At 41.4% G+C, this 19516-nt stretch overlaps 1 long non-coding RNA gene across 3 annotated transcripts in view; it reads right to left on the bottom strand.

Moving 5' to 3' along the window:
• LOC119151750 overlaps positions 1–19034 on the bottom strand; it is a 56193-nt gene extending 37159 nt beyond the window's left edge. For all 3 annotated transcript variants that reach the window (XR_005105530.1, XR_005105532.1, XR_005105531.1), the window contains exon 1: positions 18530–19034. This is a non-coding gene — a long non-coding RNA (uncharacterized LOC119151750). The remainder of the gene's footprint in view (positions 1–18529) is intronic.
• Positions 19035–19516: the final 482 nt, after the last annotated feature.

Below are 19516 nucleotides of genomic sequence, written 5' to 3'. Positions count from 1 at the left end.
CCACACAGCAACAGCGACTGTCACCTTCATTTGCAGCCCCATCCCCAACACAAACTCTGGGACCTTCCTGTGGAACTTCACCTTGGCCCTGCCACTTCATCATGCAATCCCTCCTTGCAGAAGGCAGGAAACAGTGGGGGAGAAAAAAGTGGGGGAAAGAAGAGAGACATGCCTGCCCCGCCCCCCCCCCCCCCCCCATACCTTCCCCAAACCCTGCTGGGAAGACTCCTAATCTTCCATACTAGCCATTATTAAACATTTTGACCTATCAACACTATTGCTAATCCTTGACATCCTGACGTAATCTGTAATCTCCTAGCTCTGCCCCCTGCACAGAGCTCTGGTGGTCATCCAGCTGTCCTTCCCTTTCCCAGGCCCTGCATCTACCTCGGATGCTGCCGAGCCCTCCCTGCCTCTCCTCCACCCTGCCTCAGCAGCCAACGCCCCAGGTACCCTTGGAACAGCAAGCCTGAGTGTTGCTGACCCTACTGAAAAGCTTTGTGCTGACTCTGACCTCGCCCTCCCAGATTTCTTCTTTAAAACATAAGTAACAATATGTATTTCTTTGGCTTTACGTCTCTTTGGGTCGAAGAACAGCTTTGGAAGGTAATGCATTTTTAATCAAGGGTAGAAAATTGACAAACCATTTGTAGATATAGCTGCAATATTTTTCTCTACCTTTCTAAGCTTTTTTGGTGGGTTTTTTTCTGCACGGTAACTTTAACACAGATGTTTTCACAGCTATATACACATTGATACACTAACTAGAAAGAATAATCCTCTGGAAGAAAAGAATATTAAAAACGAGATTCATAAAATTAGGACAGGTTTACAAATCTTTCTCTCCCCACTGTTTATATGAAAGGAAGAGATGATAAAGATACAGAGAAACCTGCATTTTGAACACGGAACAACAGAGGCTGTCCCTAGAACCGTACTTGTCCTGGGGCTATTCCTTTCCATTTCTGCATATCAGTGTAACCTCACGGACTTCAGCAGAAATCACATCTGCTTGCATCAACTGAAGATCTAGTCCCTGACTTCTGTGCTCAGCCAAATTCCCTTCACAACTGTATCAGTATAACTCTGTTAACTTATTTGGAAACACATTTGTTCAACTGAGCATATAGTAGCCCTACTGTATTTATTCTTCCACCTGTTACGGAAATAAAAATATTTCTATTTTTCCCCCACTATGTTTTCAAAGCTATTTTGTTTTTAATGCTTTTTTCCCAGTTATCTAGCTAGAACATGAGGAACCTGGCTCCACTTCACAAGCGCGCAGCAAGTCTGTGGTTGTTTCCAAGGGTGCTGGAACAGAACTAAAGCCCTTTGTCCAGCTCTTAAATTTACCTGTCAGCAATCACCTGCTCACCTTTGACTGTGTTGAAAATACATGTTCAAAGATAAAGATGCATCTTACTTAAAATTCAGAAAGAAACACCACAAAAGAGGAGCACAGGTTACTAGGTTGCTTGCCTGTCCTCCTGCGCCAAGCAGAGCGTGCTCCCATATACTTTGATCACAGATACACAAATGCAGGTAATGTCAAGTTGGTGCTTGAATCTAAAAGCTGATCATAAATAAATCTGCTGCACAACACAGCTCTACAGTTATCCTCCTGCTACATGGGAGCCCAGCCTAGTTACGAGCCAGTGCAGGACTTTGATGGAGACAGGGTATTGGGACTGTTGACACAGATTTCTTGCTTTCCTTACAGACTAAATCAGGCTTAGCAATTCATTCACATAGAAGGCAGATTTGGTATTCATCATAAACCAAATGCTTACAAAGAACAAAACATTTCCTTTTAACTTATCCCACCTCCTCCCAATGGGGCCCATGCGCTGGTATCTTGGCTGTGCAGAGCACATGCACTAACCGTGAGTGGTTATGTTCTTGCTGATTAACCAGATTGGTAATAGAGGAGGAGTCAAGATGAATGGCTGCTTTCCTGCCACCGTCTTTCAATCATCTGGAAATCTAATTTGTATCTCATCTGGCAGGCAAGCAGCCATCTGCTCCAAGGATATGCTCCAAGGGCAGCTGCCAAACGCTGAGCAGGCTTTCTGCCATAGGAAAAACTAATTGCCTTTATTGGACTAATACAGGTTGGGAGCTAACATATAGGATGTTTCGCTACTAAAGAAATACAAAGTATGGGGTTTTAAAAATATAGCTAAGAATTAGATTAACTTCTGTAAGAGCTAGGCCTTTCAAATGACTGACATTGACCCATGTGGGATTGTGACTCAGAGCTGTATGGGCCAGAGCAGCAAACCAGAAGGCTGTCAGCCCCACAGGACTATTTCTGCCCTATAAAAGGTAATGCTTGTGTGAAGATGCACCATGCCTAATCTGCAGCCACGATGCCAATGGAAATGGATTAGCTGCACACAGAACATAGGCAGCTTGAAAACATCACATCTCATGAGAGCACTATGTGGTCTACATCTTCTATCACCTTATTTTGGAATTTCCAGTCTCAACCAGATCAGAGAGGGAAATGTTCTTGGTATTGCAATGCCATTTTTTTAAGATTCTTAAAATATTTCTATTCTGTACCAGAATGATACTAGATCTTTAAAGGGAGAGAAGGGGGTGGGGGTGGGGGCTGGGGGTGGAGTGGAATGCGCTCTAAAATAGTTAAGTTGGTCATATGCAACAAGCATGCAAAACTCAAGCAATTATTGCAGTCAATCCTCTCAAACCCTCCCCACAATTTTTCCTGCTTTTGAGAACATTCTTGGTAAGTTTGATCAGAACTGATACATTTCCAGAAATTTCTAGTTGTGATAAATGGAGTATTTTTCCAAGGAAACTGCAGGGGGTAGGAGAAAGTGGGGGAGGATGCAGGGGAAATAACCAGTTTTAATCACAACACAATCACCGGTCTAAAAATCCTGTTTATGCGTAGGGGAGATATCCAAGAGGTCACCTGCCATAGCTTTTTCCACAAATACTGCTTCATTGCCACATGTCATCAGCCTTCCCCTCACTGCTTTTTCCAAATGCAGCAACCGCTGCCCTCATGACTGTGTAAGACACCTAACCAGTCTAACAAAGCAGAGTAACTGAAAAGCATTGCTCTGCATTTGTTCAGTGTTGTGGCTGATGCCACTTGGAATAAGCAGGAACCAGATTACAGACTAAACTGTTCACAAAACATCTTGCTCTCCGAATACTCCTCTCAAAATAATACTACCAAAAAATCTAGGTGGGCAGTTCTAGGACCTGCCATCTTTTACTTGTCATGGCAAGAGATTCAACATGGTTATTCACGGTACACTTGCAAAATCATGGGCAACTTGTAGGCAGAGAAAATGACACAAAGATATAAAGGACGCTTCATTTCACGTGTCCATTGAGTCTTAGCCTCACTTTTAAGAGAGCTGAGTGATGTCACCCATGACAAATATAATCCTAGCCTTTTCTGTCCAAAAAGAACAAAGTACCATTTTCTTCCCTATGGGATCCCTAAAAGCAATACAGGCAGGTTTTCTGCATTGCTAACCTGAAGAAGGTTTGAAGCAGACCTTACAAATAAAGGAATCTCTCCTTCTATCTTTCCCCTAATTTCCTCCATGATAGAAGGGCTACTAACCATCAGACCTGAAACTACAAGTTTTAGAAATATGAGTACATGTTCTGTTGGCATGATTTCATGCTAACACAAACACTCCATACTACTCTACCACCTTTCATTATTCATTCTGATATAATTCCTTTACTGAAAAAAGAAAAGGTGTGGAAAGAAGAGGGAAAGGGTAATGGGGACAAGAAGAGAAAACCCTGAAGAGTTTAAAATCCCCACAAAGCTATTTGCCAGGAGTAGGTTTGGGTGAAGGGGCAGAGGGGAAGGAGGAGGAGGATTGGTGAGAGTTAAATCAACAAATTGTGAAAAGTAACGCTAAAATTGATGTGACTTTCTATTATTCATGCTACACAGATATAATCTAAAAATTAAAACTTTAGTTTCTCATTCCTGTATTTTCTTCTTGGAAATTTATTTCTACCACTCATCTTCACATGGCTCTTTATTCCAGTATTTCTAGATTTTAGCCTACAAATTAATTTGTGTTGTATGTGTTCTGTTTAAATGAAGGACTATAAAGATTCAGAGGTAACAATAAGAATTGCATACACACGCATTGCTGTTTTATCTGCTCAGATCCTCTGGCAGCTGCTGACGTGTGGGTGGTATTTGCTGTTCTTGTTTTCCCTTGCTGTACTATACATAGACCCTAAAACCTTGGGGTACCTCATTCACTTTGCTATGACTCTGCAAGACCCAGTGGATGGTTCTTGAAAAACTCAGTGTAGGATTAGGGATCAAATTATAAATCCTTGTGAGTAATAAACTGGAAGTGTCTGTAAAATGCCATACATCTCTGCAGCACTCTTGTGATAATAATAAAACCACTTCTCAGAGGAGAAAAGGAAAGTATGAACTATCTCTTTAAAGCAGCTGATCTGTCAGTCTCAAAAAAGGTTAGGGAAGGATACAGGTTAAAAAAAACACAAAATCAAGGGAAAAACCCCCACAAAACAAACAAAAAACCCGGAAAAAACCCAACAGTAAATGTCACAGCGATATTTCCTGGAAGAGACATGTAAATGTTATTTATCGTGCCAAATACACTTCCAAAGCAGATGTCTTCCACAACCTATTTTACCCAGCCACATCAAAATAAAATAGCTGCAGTTTCAGCCTTCCAGGCAGTATTACCATTCACAGCACAGGTCTCTGTAAGGCCAGTTCATCCCAGCACAAGAAGAGCAATTTGGCTTTTTTCTCTACACTGCCCTTCAGCCTTCTCTCAGCTGTATCAGCTATACAGCATGCCTAGTTTATCACAAAGCACAGCTGTCTGAGGCACTAAGAACGAGCCCTTATACGGGACATCCTGACCTCCACCTTTACGCACAGACCTCTCTAAAATGTTTGTTACCCTAGACTCTCCTACCAGAGGCACTCAGGCTTGCTCTGCCTTTTCCTTTGGTATTGCAAGCTTTGGAGAGTTTGGGGTTTGGGTTCAGGCCCAAAAGCTTTGGTACCAAGTGTAGAAGTTTGTCAAAATAACGTGAATCTTCAAATAAATGTGATATGTTTATCTGGCAAAGATGTGACAGACAACTAGCAGATTCATTTCACTGTGCTTCCTTTTACCCCCTACCCCTTATCTATTTATATACATAGACTGTATAGATCTTAGGACAGAGATATGCACAACTTGAACATTTTTACAGAGCCCTGAGAAGTAGTAGACTTGAGTGACAAAGAAGCACTCTTCAGCAAAAAAAGACTGTTTCTTCAGGGAAATTTTCTGGAGGAAAATTTTGGAAGGTACACAGATCTACAGCTTTTGTTCAGTAAAGTCTAAACAAAAAAAAAAACCTGAGCCAAGCTGCTGCAAAACAAAACCACTGATTTTTTTTTTGGAAGTAGAATCACCCATTCAGTTTTGGATGAGTTCAACATTAATCTACATTGTTTGAGTGTGCTGCCTCAGTGACAGATGACCTTAGCTTAGGGTCCTGTTTCTCCTCTGCTGCCCAGACATCTTGCACATCTCCTGCTCCTCTGCCCTCCTGAGCAAGTACAAGACAGAAGTGAGATGCCAATAGTTATGGGGCACTTCCCAGGAGCTGAGGCTAACTACTGAGTCCAGCCTTTAGACCTAAGGGAGTTCAATCAGCTGAATACAAACCCCCTTGATATTTCACATTTACATTTCAAGTTTGGCCAAGAGTTAAAAAATAAAAATAAAATCACAAAACTAGTCTCTCCCCAGAAGAGCAAGTCAATTTACAAATAGTTCTACTTAAGAACAATGATGAAGCTACAGGATCTCACTTGCCAGAACATGTTACTGCCATATATACTATTAATACATTACAGCCTCTCAACTTCTAAAGTTTGTCTTCTTGACTGAAATCCAGTTGCTATATACATCTACAAGCAATTAACCCTTGAAATTAAAATCAGACAGCACCACCAATAACAGGAAGAAGTTCATCTGTCCACAGCTAAGAAGCTTCAAGATATGTTGCATTCTCAAGGTCTTGAGCTGAACTGTGCACTGCTTAATAATCCTTTAATTGGAATAAAGGTCTCATAGCCAGTGTCAGCACACATCCAGGCACTGTTACAGCACCAGAGAGCACCACTGCCCCGGGAAACTGTGGGGTTTTTTTCTTTACCACGTCAACAGAACACTTTAATCTACAATTGAGAAACAGTGGAGAAGCTGTTACACCAGATCTGTTGCCCTCTCTGTGGGCGACCTCTATCACATATTCTCAAAAAGCAGTCTGTTGCCTCTCCACTCCCCTGCTCCTCCACCCCCACCCACCGCCTTTTTTTTTTTTCTTCTTTTAATACAATAACGACCCATGCACAGTACAACAAAGTCCCAATACAGCAAGGGATGTATGCAGCACTGGGTACAAAGTGTCTTTCAATCTGATTAGACTGTTTTTCATTCTCTCCTCTACAAATGCCTCCTCTCTATCTTAATATTATTCCCTTCAGCTTTGCTTGAGCCCGTTAGCTTACACTCCAATTTGGAAAACATAAAATATATCCTGAATTTAGCTCTAAGGAAAGATCAAAGGCTCCAGAGACTCAACTCCTCTGTTTAGAGTCCAAACTACACAACTGCATAACACTCACACACAGGGCTTCTCACATGTGCATTGGTGCTGCTGTTGTAGAGGCCAAAAGGAGAGGAGAAGGGAACAAAAGTTTCTACGGGCAGTTCAGTCCTTTAGCACAAGGTGTTGGGCTTTAGATTTTCAGCTTTTAAGGGGGGTTTTGCAACACAGGCTCCAGTCCAGCCTTAGCTAGGCTCGAGTCATCCAACCATTTTACAGACACCATTGAGCTGCCATCACAAGGCAATATAGTTTATGTTTAAGACTGCAGGTATGTATTATGCTAAGAAATAGAGCACATTCATCGTTTTAAAACGTCAGAAACAACTCATTTCAGTTCAGTCAGAAGGGCACTGACTGCAGCACAGCATTGGTCATACTGTAATATCAAGGAACATTTCCAAGAAAAATGGTTAACTCCCTCTAGTTCTCTCTCCTTCTATTAATCAACAATTTCAATTTCTTCTGTGCTAAGTAGCCATATTTAGTTTCATCATCCCACACATAACATGCATGGTTACAAGCTGAACATGAGACTTTCAGATGACTGAGATGTGGCAACAGAATTTCTCCAAACGTCTTTTCTCTCTTGACCTCTAGCTTAGCTGCATGTTTCATGTCAAGAGCTATGCACACAAGGAAAGATTTGTCTCCAGGTGTCTCAGAGCTTATCCCTCAGAATTATTGATGTGGCATGTTGTAAGGGAGGACTTTGGGTTGCTCTTGCACTGTCACTCAGGTGGTCTGTCACCACAAACAAGCTAACTTAGAAGACCTGCTTGGGCATTCTGGAATGTGCACCCTGATGTTGTGCCCAGCCTGTGGCAAGTGAATACAGCCAAATATTTACATCAGTGATATGTACTGATCACTGTACTCCTCCATGCAAAAGAAAATTTTGCATATATCTTTCAAGATACACTTGTTTTCCAGAGATGCAGAGGTATTTATCATCAATTAGGAGAGAGTAAAGTATCAAGAACAGTACATTTTTGAGTCTGCAACTACAACAAATAGAGGGCTGCAGAGCTAGCTTTGGGCAAGCTGAAATATGGCCTCGCCTTTTGGATACCAATCACAAGATGAAAGTGTTTGGATGAGGTCATAAAGCAGCCAGTGAAACCCTGTAGATCTACTGCCAGCTGGTTTCACAGAACTCAGATTTGAATAACTTTGCTAAGGCTGAGCAAATTACCCTCAGTATGTCACAGGCTAAGGTCAAGATCTGCAGTACTGAAAAGAGAAGTTGAATAGATATGGATATACAACCCTGCTCCGCTCCATTTTTTATGAGAAACCCCACTGAGGGAGGATTTCCTATTGCACAGGATCTCTCTCATCATTAATAGAATGGGCCAAAGGACTATCAGAACAGTCCAATTCACTCCAACTTTCAGAGAGTATATCAAGTGAAGGCATTACATGCTTTTGTCAAATCAATCCAGACACCACAGAAATGCTGATGCTCCTCACTACGCTGAACTGGACTGGCTGTGAATACTGCAGGGGATCCACATCTAAGCAGCTGTCCTCAGGAGTTTTCAGGCAGAGCCACGACCAGGGTATGTAGGTGACCAACTACAATCTGAGGTAGCAGTTTCCCAGGAAGAGGTAAGAGAGAAATGCCAGTATCTGTCATGAAGTGAAATCATCCTTCATCTAACCAAGTGCATGCTTGCGGTCTCCTTAAGACATGAGGGACTCCAAGGAGGTGAGTGAATAGAAAAGAAGAATAGGTAACAGCAATTCACTTACAAAAATAAGAGCTTTAGCATAACTTCAGTATAGCCCCAATACTGAGGGAAGGCATTTCAGAGCTTCACTGACTATTAACTAATTAGGGATCATTAAGAACCATGATAAATTGTTTCTGCTCTAGTCACATCAATGACAGCAACTAAAAATGCATGACAGATAATTAAATGAAGAATACAAACATTCCATATACATAGCAAGACTCAGGCTATGTTCTGTAAGAAGTGTTCTACCAAAGGTTTGCAAAACTTAGTACTATTGAACACAGATCTCACATCCTGGAGAAGCAACTGGGAGTGTTTATGTAAGTAGGGGATCTCCTCAGCCTTCCTCTTGAATTGCATCTAAGTCTATGACATTCATGTTTCTGGATATCAGAAGCATCACTGAGAAATCTATCATATTTATTAGAGAAAATTTTAATCTTTGTAGCATTTGTATCCAGTCAAGTCTTGGTATCTGGGTCCGAGAAAGGTAATTGCTGCTCTGAATTGAGGCAGCAAGACACCTTTAAGACTATGTCCTTCATTTTTCCCTGCCACTGTTCTCAAAGCTCAAATCTCATTTCTCTTGACATTGACGATGACATAACATTAATGCAACAGTTTCTCTAGCAGCTTAGAGCAATCTTGTTAATGAGTCTTACAGTGACAAGACTCAACAATGCCCGAACACCACCACAAACTATCTGGAACCCTGAACTAATACACTGTTTCACTTGATGGAGTTTAATACAAATTAGACACCAGAATTTGTGGCTAACATTTTACATAAGTACATCTCTTATGCCAGCTTTGAGTAAATAATCACTCGGAAGCAGACAGCAAGTATTAAACAGCAGAAGGTTTTAACCACAGAATAAAGTATTACAAGAATTCTTGTAAATTCTTGATGAGGGGTTGAGAACCACAGTGCACTCTCCTGCATGGCCTGTCAACACAAAGCCAGAAACCTGTTGGAGATGGCTGACAGTTGCATCGCCTTTTGTTTGAAACATTCATTAGAACTACTGAGCGTCCGAGTCAAACGTTGGCCTTCTCGAATAGTCAAATGCTTTTCAGAGTATGGGAAGCAGATACTGGATATGATATTTGATGTGCTTATACCAACCAATCAGTACTAAAGATTTATTTTCTAGTAAAAGAAATCTATTCATATATGAAAGAGGTACACAACTTTGCTATGTTGAAAGCAGCTGTAACATGACAGACTACATCTTTATCAGCATTGAATCCAATATGAGTTTTTAGTCAGCTTACATGGGAGATCACAAAACACTAAAACCAAAACACATACACACCCCTATGGTGCAAGACACAAGGACGGCAATTCACTATGCAAACTGTTTTTCTTTGAACACTAAAGGAGTTTCCCATGGAAGTTACTGGCTGGTGAAGTTTATGTTGTTGTGCTCACTTTCTGACCATCTTCATTCAATAAACACATTTAAGGTTTCTCTGAGGAGGTAAGGAAATTCTGCCTGAAGGCCTGTAAAGATGCTTAGACTACACAGAGCTTTATTACAGGTAGAGTTGAGGCAAGCTGATTTCAAGATGACCTGAGCCTTTCTGGTGTCTATAATCACCAGACTCCAACTACTTGGCTTGAAGCATTTTTGTTCCCCTTGAGCTGAATTATTTTGGAAATTTTCAGTCACATTGTTTCACCCATTTCTGAAAACAGTACCAGTGGAACAGCTGTTTGGTGTCTACTAAAATCCAAGATGAGATAGGAGTACAAATTCCTGCTTTCCTGTATCACGCTGAAAAGAGCCTTCAAGACACATGCGGTTACCTTTCTATTGCACTGAGCACTGGTAAAGTCTCATTAGAAATATTTCTACCCATTTGAGGGAAGAATGATAAAATCGAGCCAAAGAACATCCAGATAGAGAGAAAGGAAAATGATAGAAAGCTAAAATATGCCACCTATAAGAAGTAGGTTAGACAGCTAAGCACTGTACAGCCTTAAAAGGCTGAGGGAAGCCAAAAATCGTCATATATGTGAAACAGTGCTACGCGCCCGCCACCCCACCCCCCAAAAACCCCAACCCAATAATATGCTGTCAATGTCAGTTTATTTTTCTTGTCCTATCCATTATTGCCAGATGAATAATCGAGACAAAACACTTGGCAATTTTATTTTTATTTTGTTTTAAATGCTATGATAGCATGCTTAGGCTGCTTGGAAGATCTGCCATGAAGGATATTAAGAACAAGTTAGACAACCATGTCTAAGACTAGTAAAGGTATAGTTGATACCACCATATGATGCAAGACATCTCTCTTGTTTTCTTCTAACTACATAATCATTGATTATTTAACCGTCTACAGACCTAGATTCCAACTACATCTCCACATAGTCAGTTATTCTGCAAGTCAAACCCCTGGCTTCAGTATTTTCTAGGTGCCAAACACACAAAACTAGTAAATAATTCTTTATCAGACTTGATTAAAGGGGCCTTTAAAGGTCATCTAGTCCACCCCACCCCTGCAATGAGCAGGGACATCTTCTACTACATCAAATTGCTCAGAGCCCCGTCCAGCCTGACCTTAAATGTTTCCAGGGATGGAGCAGCTGCCACCTCTCTGGGCAACCTGTGGCAGTGTTTCACCACCCTCATAATAAAAAATTTCTTCCTTATATCTAGTCTAAATCTACGCTCTTTTAGTTTAAGGCCATGACCCCTTGTTCTGTTGGTAACAGGCCCCACTAAAAAGTGTCCCCATCTTTCACACAAGCCCCCTCTAAGTCTGGAAAGGCTGCAATAAGGTCTCCCTGGAGCCTTCTCTTCTCCAGGGTGAACAAACCCAGCTCTCTCAGCCTGTCCTCATAGGAGAGGTGTTCCATCCCTTCCATATTTTTGTGGCCCTCCTCCAGACCCGCTCCAACACGTCCATGTCTTTCCTGAATTGAGGGCTCCAGAGCTGGACACAGTCCTGTATGGGAGAGGAGGATGGAGACCGTCTGATTGTTACCAATGGGAAGTAAGAAAACAGCTGGGTCTTATGAAGGAAAGTAAGAAAGAAAAAAAATGTTTATCTGGCCAAAAGATGTTTGCACGTTTATAACCATATATAGCTATGCAACTGCATGAACAGCTTCCGCCCTGAACCTGGTGGAACATACAGCTGGAATTTGTATCCAGGCTTAGAGATATAACTTCTTTACACAATAAAGTGTCTCTGGTTACACCACAACCCGAGTCCGTGCCTTAATACAGCACAGTCTGGCAGGTGTGGTCTCACCAGAGCAGAGGGGCAGAAGCACCTCCCCTGACCGGCTGCGCAGGCTGCTTGGGATGCAGCCCAGGATACAGTTGGCTTTCTGGACTGTGAGTCTACGTTGCCGGCTCACATCCAGCTTTTCATCCACCAGTACCCTCAGGTCTTTCTCAGCAGGGCTGCTCTCAGAATCCCTTCATCCTCCAGCCTGTATGGGTACCAGGGGATGCCCTGACCCAGGTGCAGGACCTTGCACTGGGCCTTGTTGAACCTCATGAGGCTCACACAGACCCACTTCTCGAGCTGGTCCAGGTCCCTCTGGATGGCCTCCTGTCCCTCAAGCGTGTCAACTGCACCGCTCAGCTTGGTGTCATCTGCAAACTTGCTGAGGGTGTACTTGATCCCACTATCTATGCTGCTGTTGAAGATATTAAACAGTACTGGTCCCAATACAGACCCTATATATACACACTTTGCCTGCTGCAGCAATGCTCCTTTACTATACCCCTAATTCATCCCTACATTAGATAGCTGCTGTGCACAGGCTGATGCAATACCGTACAGGGGGAACAATGTTATGATAAATGCAATTAAGGATTACACTGTGAAAGATACATGTTTACAGGTGAATTAAGGTTGCACAGCCACACTTCATTCTGGAAATATTTCTGACAGTTCTGGCCATGCAACCTTAGCAGTATTATTTAACCAGGCTGTTGCTGCACATTTGAGGTACTGTTACCATGCAGCCAGTTTACAGTTCCTGTTCTTCTCTGACTGACTTGAAAATTTCTCACTCTGGTGGAAAACAGAGAAAATCATCTGCTTCCCAGTTCCAGGATTATTTGCTTGAAGGGTAATTTGGCTCTCTCATGGCCTGTTCTTTACTGAGATGATACCAAGAGGATTGTCTTGGTAGTGCCCAGTTGTTTATAGGATTTTGCAAGATTATATCCAGTTATTTCCTCCCCGTCCCCATAAAGTTCTTGATTTCTCTTCCTTCTCCTTCTCCACAGAAGGATTTAAGAGGACCGTTTCTGAAAGGGTTAAGGCTAAACTTCTCAATTTTTGTGAAGGCAGTTTGCTTAAGACAGAGAGATGAAACATGTGCATCAGAAACCAGATTCAAATGAAAATAACAGTATTTACACCCCTGACACACACAAAAAGGAAGAGCTGGGACTACAGTTTTTTTCTGATAAGTGATCTAACCCAGCATTCAGTTATGGAGGGTTCTTTGCAAAGCCCAGCAAAGATAAGCAGCAAGGGAGAGAAACAGAATGGAAGAAGGATCAAGGAGAGCGTTGTTGTGCATGAACGGAGGATATCAAGGGTTAGCTACAGTGGAGAGCCCTAGCAGGAGTTGGGTAGAGCTGAAAATAGGCCGAGGGTTAAATGCTGAAGCCAGTTGTCAGCAATACCTGCACAGAAGCACTGACATCCACAGCAATAACAAGCTCATGACATGCTGTTGCCCCAGAGGCAGCCTTACAGAGGCACTCCTACCTACACCATCACAGTTGTCAGAAATGGGCTCTACTAGAAATGTCCATAGTTTCCTATTAGAAGCGCACACTACAGTAGTTAAACAGGGAATGACACATTTAGTTCTCTATTGCACTGCTCCCTCCAGACAAAGCAAGCTTTAAATGCAAGTGGTCAAGCCTTTATCGCTGTAGGAATTGGGCGGAGGTGGGGATTACAGGCAATAACACCAAACAGCAGCACATTCATGTTTTTAATCAAGTATTTGAATTGTTATTTGCAAATCATTAAGAGCAAGAATCAATAGCTTTTAATGGCCAGAGCAGCCACTGTGCTCTTTTCCCAACTTGTGGTATGCAGACTGTCACCATACACAGGGCAGTAATACCCTCTGGTTATAACACAACAGAGAGGAGGTGCTGACAGCTAGGGAGGCACTGCACAATTTCAAAAGCGCCTATGAATGTAAACTACTGAGTTTAGGGGTAACCATCACAAAATTACAGAATGCCTGGGGTTGTAAGGGACCTCTGGAGATCATCTAGTCCTGCTAAAGCAGGTTCTCCTAGAGCAGGTTGCAGAGTTGTGTCCTGGCAGGTTTTGAACATCTCCAGGAAGGAGACTCCACAACCTCTCTGGGCAGCCTGTTCTAGCCATCACCTAAGGGTGATCCTACATGACTTCTTGTTCCAAGTATTTCACTGGCTCCAACCACCACAGCAATCTAAGGTTTTCCAACATGTAGGAGAGGAGGGCAGAGAATGTCTGAAGAGATATATATGAGAAGAAGATGGAGAATGTCTGACCGGGCAGGAGATGAGAGAACAGCTAGGTATTGTGAAGGAAAGAAAGAAAGATAAACATGGATATTGAGTAGCAAAAAGGTGTCTGCATGCTTGTAGAGATATATAGCTATGTAACTGCATGAATGGTTTCTGCCCTGAGCCTGGTGGTGCATACAGCTGGAATTTGTATCCAGGCTCAGAGACATAAATATGAGCTTCTCTGTACAATAAAGTGTCTCTGGCTGCACCACAACCTGAGTCTGTGCCTTCACATGCCACACCAACACACAGCACCAGTGTTAATGTTATAATCAAACAACAGACCTCCAGCCAGTAGAGAGCACAGTAAGCAGGCACACAGCAGCCATGCACACTTTACACTTTCTAGATCAAAATAAGCACAAACTTTAAGTGAAACTCAAACACCCATTAAAGGAAGAGCAAAACCAAGCACAGCTTTTTCAAATCCAACTGTGGCAACACACAGGTTTGCATTTGCTTTATTCCAGCAGAATGCAAAAGCTACATGAGGAAAAGCATTTGAGAAGACAATTAGGTCTGAATAAAGGGAAAGGTAAAGAGTATTCAGATTCTTGTCACCTAAATGACATTTTTAATAGCATTAAATAGAACTTTTTGCAGGTTTCGTCCAGCTGTTACAATAACATGTAATACAACTAAAGATTCTGTGCATGCCTTTAAAAAAAATAATAAATCTAATAACGTCACAGCAGTTCACACATCACTTTGATGATGCATAATTCCTATCTCTGCTCAGACTGCATGCACTCATTTTTTCCACTAAGTTTACAGCTAACTGTTTGGAAAGGTGATCTGAATTGACAGTGATTCCACTGCACAAATTGACAATGCTGTACTTCAATGTGTAACATATACACCTCTGAAAAGCATATGCAGAAGAAATACACACAGGTTCCTTCAGTTCAACCCTCAATAAATAGTGATACAAATGTAAAGTAGCAATTTTGTTCTATTTACTGGACAAATCCACAAAACATCCCAATGTTTCTGTGTATGTGGTAAAGGAACTGCTGGTTTTGCAGATCATGTGGCTCTGTTTAGCCATAAAGGTGGTAGTGAAGGACCAATTTGAGCTCTTGAGCATTGCTAGATTATCCATGTGGCATTTCACAAGTCTTGACTTAGGCAGAAATATCTGGATGGCCACATTAATAGCAATAATAACCATATTACTCTTTGGCACACCTCTCTTCAATACATAACTTTATACTGAAATACAGTCATTTTGTTACACTGCCTTTGCTTTTGTCTGAAATATTCAAGCATCCAAACACCAGTAAAAAAAAAAAAAGTCAGTGTCTTTTAATCTCCATGCACTTTTAATGGTAACAATGGCTCATGTTAGGTCCCACTATGGCAGTTTATATTTGATAGCATATCAACTATAAAAAAAACCTAAAAAGAATCAGAATCTACAGAGCGCAGTTAAGTTTACATTTATTTTACTGTACTGTTTAAATATGGCACTGATTCTACACTGATTTTACACATCAATGATTGCTATAATTTATAATAGAAGAATATTAATAGGAATGAAAGTAAGTAAACAAGAATGCAATATGAACATTAGAAAAAAACCCCCACATTCCAAGAGTAGAAATATCTCCCAAGGGACACAGTGAAATCTTCCATCTCTTGATTCCTTTAACAGTAGGTTGGAAAAGCCCCGAGAAGCCATTACGGGAAAGACAGGGGAATCCTGCAATAGACTGTGGGAATGGTTTAACATGATCTGTCTACACCAATCTTTTCTGCCTTTAATTGAAGTAATTCTGTGGTGATCCTGTAGGCAAGATTATGGATGTAAGCATATTGTTGCTACAGCAATTAACACATAAATACTCAGCTCTGACATTTCTTATCAGCTAAGTATAAATTTCTGCCAGGCTGCTTCCCTGCAACATTTGGCAAATGAACCCAGTTTGTTCAGAAGGTAATTTATTGCACACTGGAGTTCAGTGGGTGTGATCACTGAAAAGGACAGATGAACAATCGACAGTTTGTGGAAATAATAGAAACAGCAACACATTTATACACACAGATGAAGATGACATCTCTAATGCAAACACTAGTAAGCAGGGCTTTTTTTATAACTACACAAATCACAAGGACTGATAAACCCAGGGGCCAGCACTCTCAACAGCAGGACCACAGATAGACAGCCTCCTCATCCCACAGCCAGATCGTTACCCCAGTAAACTGCATTTTTAAAATCATGAGTAAGCATTCTTCCGCTGAGAGATGTTTAGGCTGTCTACAATGCAGCTCAATGCAGGTTTAAGCTAACTCATTTGGGCAGCGGTAGCTAAGCAGTTGTAACAACATGGACTGCACAAGTAACATAAGAAACAGAATAAATCCTTAGGGAACCAGCACAAGGTGACTGCAGCTAACTTGACACCAACTTTGAATGAAGCATATGCATATTTGTATAAGCCTAGTGTCTGAGATGCATTTATAAGCTAAGAACCTTAGCCTAGGCTGATTTTCAGGGTGTCACATCAACTAGAGCGAGCTGCCAGTGGGCAGGCTCGTAACTTTGAAAAAGGGTGTCAACAAATTAAAAGTCCTGGTTATGCCAGTGATTTGTTAGGCCACCTGCAAGCCGTTTGGGTTTTTCTTATACTTGAGGTTCTTCTGGATAAAATATATTCCCACTTCTAACACAACTGCTTTTGGAAGCTAATTTTGCCCAGCGGGCACTCTGCGTGTGAAGTGTTGTGTTGCTGGTAAGTGCACAGCTGAAGTTGATTCAACTTGCTGTGAGAAAAAAACAAACTTGCATAAATGTTGTTACAGAACTTTTCAGTTCACAAACACACAGAAGCTTTGAAGAAAAAAATCACTTATAAAACTACCCAGAAGACAGCAGACTGTTCAAGGAACAGTCTTCATATAATGCAACCACCTGGTGCTGTGGCCTCATAAATTTACCAGGAGACAAATGCATTTCCTATTGTCCCTTGATAAATCTTTAAAAAAACATCTGGGTAATCTTTGCCAACCATCTTCAGAGCAACTCATTCCTTTTACTATTGCACCAACTGAAATGAGTATAACCAAAGGCAAAACGTGTTCAACAAGGCCAGAGGAATAACGGCGCACAATGATAGACAAGCCTGGAGCACGGCCCAGAAGCAATTAGCCTACAGGTTTGGCATGAGCAACCTTAGTTTATATGAACAGCCTAGAATTTAATAAAAGTAAGGCAAGCAGCAACATTTTTATTAACATTTCAGCTTTTTAAATATCTAAACAAAAAGTAGGCTTCAAAGACCACTTAATAGGGGCAAATGGGGAAAATGCTTTAAGCTAAGAAAGAAAACCAAACAGTAAAACAATTGAGACGCATTAAGCTACTAGGACATGGAACCACCAAAAATGTCTTTAGACACTGAAGAATCCTGCAGAGAGGACTCCCACTAGCATTAACTTATTTGATGGGAGTCTAAATCAAGACACAGGTCTCTAACAAGCTGTAACCCAGATCCAACAAGCATTCAAGTCAAAAGAGGAAGGGCCTTTCTTTAATTCCAGTAAAACTAGCCTTGACTGTTACTGCAGAACAGCCTGTAAGTAGAACTGACTTAAGTATTTTTAGCAATATTAAGTACCACTGGAGGAGGAGAAGACAGGGACAGGTTACTTTTGCTATCACAGCAGGTAGGACAAAACTGGGATGAAAAGCAGCATTAAACATTTGAGAAAAGCTTTTTTTCTGTTACCTTTTTTCCCCCTTGGTCAACTGTTGCTATCACCCTACCGACACCAACGCCTCTCTCAGCAGCAGCCACTGCCACTTTCACCAAGTCTAATGTGAGCATAAAGCCAAGTAGGCAGCCACCTTCCATTCTGCCTATGCCTAAAATTAGGGTTAGGTATAATAAGAAGAAAAATACAGGCAGAACTGCTATATTAAGGAAATAATTTGAAGAAAGGAGGCAGGAGGAGGAATAAAGAAGAACAGCAAAGAGATAATGAACTTGAAGCCCTAAGCTTTGCCTTTTGGAGTAATTAGGCTGCAAGTCTCAGGTTCATTTTCAGGCCCCACTGAAGGCAATATTCAACTTCCAGCTGGGCCAGGATTTCTGGTTTCCTCACAATTTCTTACATATACCTTTTTCATCCAAAAAATGAACTTCCCCTTGACCAGGCTAGAAATGGTTGTCTTTGAAGACAAATCGACGAATGCAAGGCCAGAACAATACAACTTGACACAGGAAACACCTGTTCACCAGGACTGACACACTAGGTCTACCAGAAGAGAAATTCAATGGCCATGTGCCCTCTAATACAGAGCAGCGGCAAGATAGTCATTTAAAACAGGATTAAGCATCACAGAAGATATGCAAAACCAGCCACAACACATTAGCAAATTCTTAGCTTCTAGAAGAGAGTCAAAAATTCAGAGACAGTGATCCTTACACTTCAGTAACGTCACCATACAATTGCCTGTCCCAGGAGACAAGAGGACCTCAAGGCACTCACAGGATCAAGAGAAAGGGAATTTTGATTAAAAGAATATACTGATACACACAGTAGCTATCTGCAAAACATAAAAATAGTAAAGAAAGACCATACCTCAAATACTGCCCACTTGCTACATGACCAAGTTGAAACAGATTAGTAGTCTTTTCAGCACTTGACCTCAGCATACTAACAGAGCTCAGGATTATCCAGCTTTCAAACTGAAAGAGGCAGAGAAATGCAAATCAGCTAAGCATGAGAAGCAGGTGTAGGTAATATGAAGTCACTATTAGACAGGGCTAGAGCAGACAGGTTCTCATTGGGTTATGGAAAGCTGGTCACCTGTCGGGAGAGGAGGAAGCTTTATTCTTTGCACCTGAGGGCTGAATATAACCCTCCTTGCCCCCCACCCCAGCCACATCGTGCCCCTTAGATCTGTGTTCTCCCTGTGTCTGCAAGAGACGTGCTATGTTATTTGCTTGGGTTTTTTTGCTTTTCCTGATATTGATCTGAGAGTGTTTGTGCATTTGTCTTTCCCGGCCCTCTAGAGGGTATTTTCTTGCAATTTAAGTATATATTGCTTTTGCTTTTAATGACCTTTTTTTGTGAGAAATGTGTTTTCTTCTGCAGCCTCCCTCTGTATTATACTGCTCTATTTTCTAACAAATATTTCTCAATAGGGTGTGAGATGATTTTTACTTTCCTTATACAAATTGCACATTCCAACTTGAGCTGAAGACATCACTTGCCAAGGAAAGCAGTGCATGAGGTCAATGTTCTCATAGAGCACTGTAAAGACAAACAAAACAGAAAAAACAAGGAACTGATGGTTATTCCCAGGAAAAGAACTTAATAAGCTGACCGCAACAGAATCAAACTGGAATCACATAGTCAGGACTTGGTTTAGGTCCTCAAGTAAAAAATCATACAAATGTTTCCGAGGCCTCATTAAGTGTTAGCTACTTCAATAAAAGCTGTGAAACAGAGTCAAGACATATTTTATGAATCAAATCTCCATAGGTTTACATTGTTTTCAAGGAGAAAGTCCCCACACCTGCAGGCAGTTAAGTCACAGTTTCAGTTCAGGTGAATATTAGACAA

Source organism: Falco rusticolus, chromosome 7 (genome assembly GCF_015220075.1).
Source record: "Falco rusticolus isolate bFalRus1 chromosome 7, bFalRus1.pri, whole genome shotgun sequence".
Classification (NCBI taxonomy): Eukaryota; Metazoa; Chordata; class Aves; order Falconiformes; family Falconidae; genus Falco; species Falco rusticolus.
The sequence above is the reverse complement of the archived record's forward strand: the minus strand, read 5'-3'. Positions and strand labels throughout refer to the sequence as shown.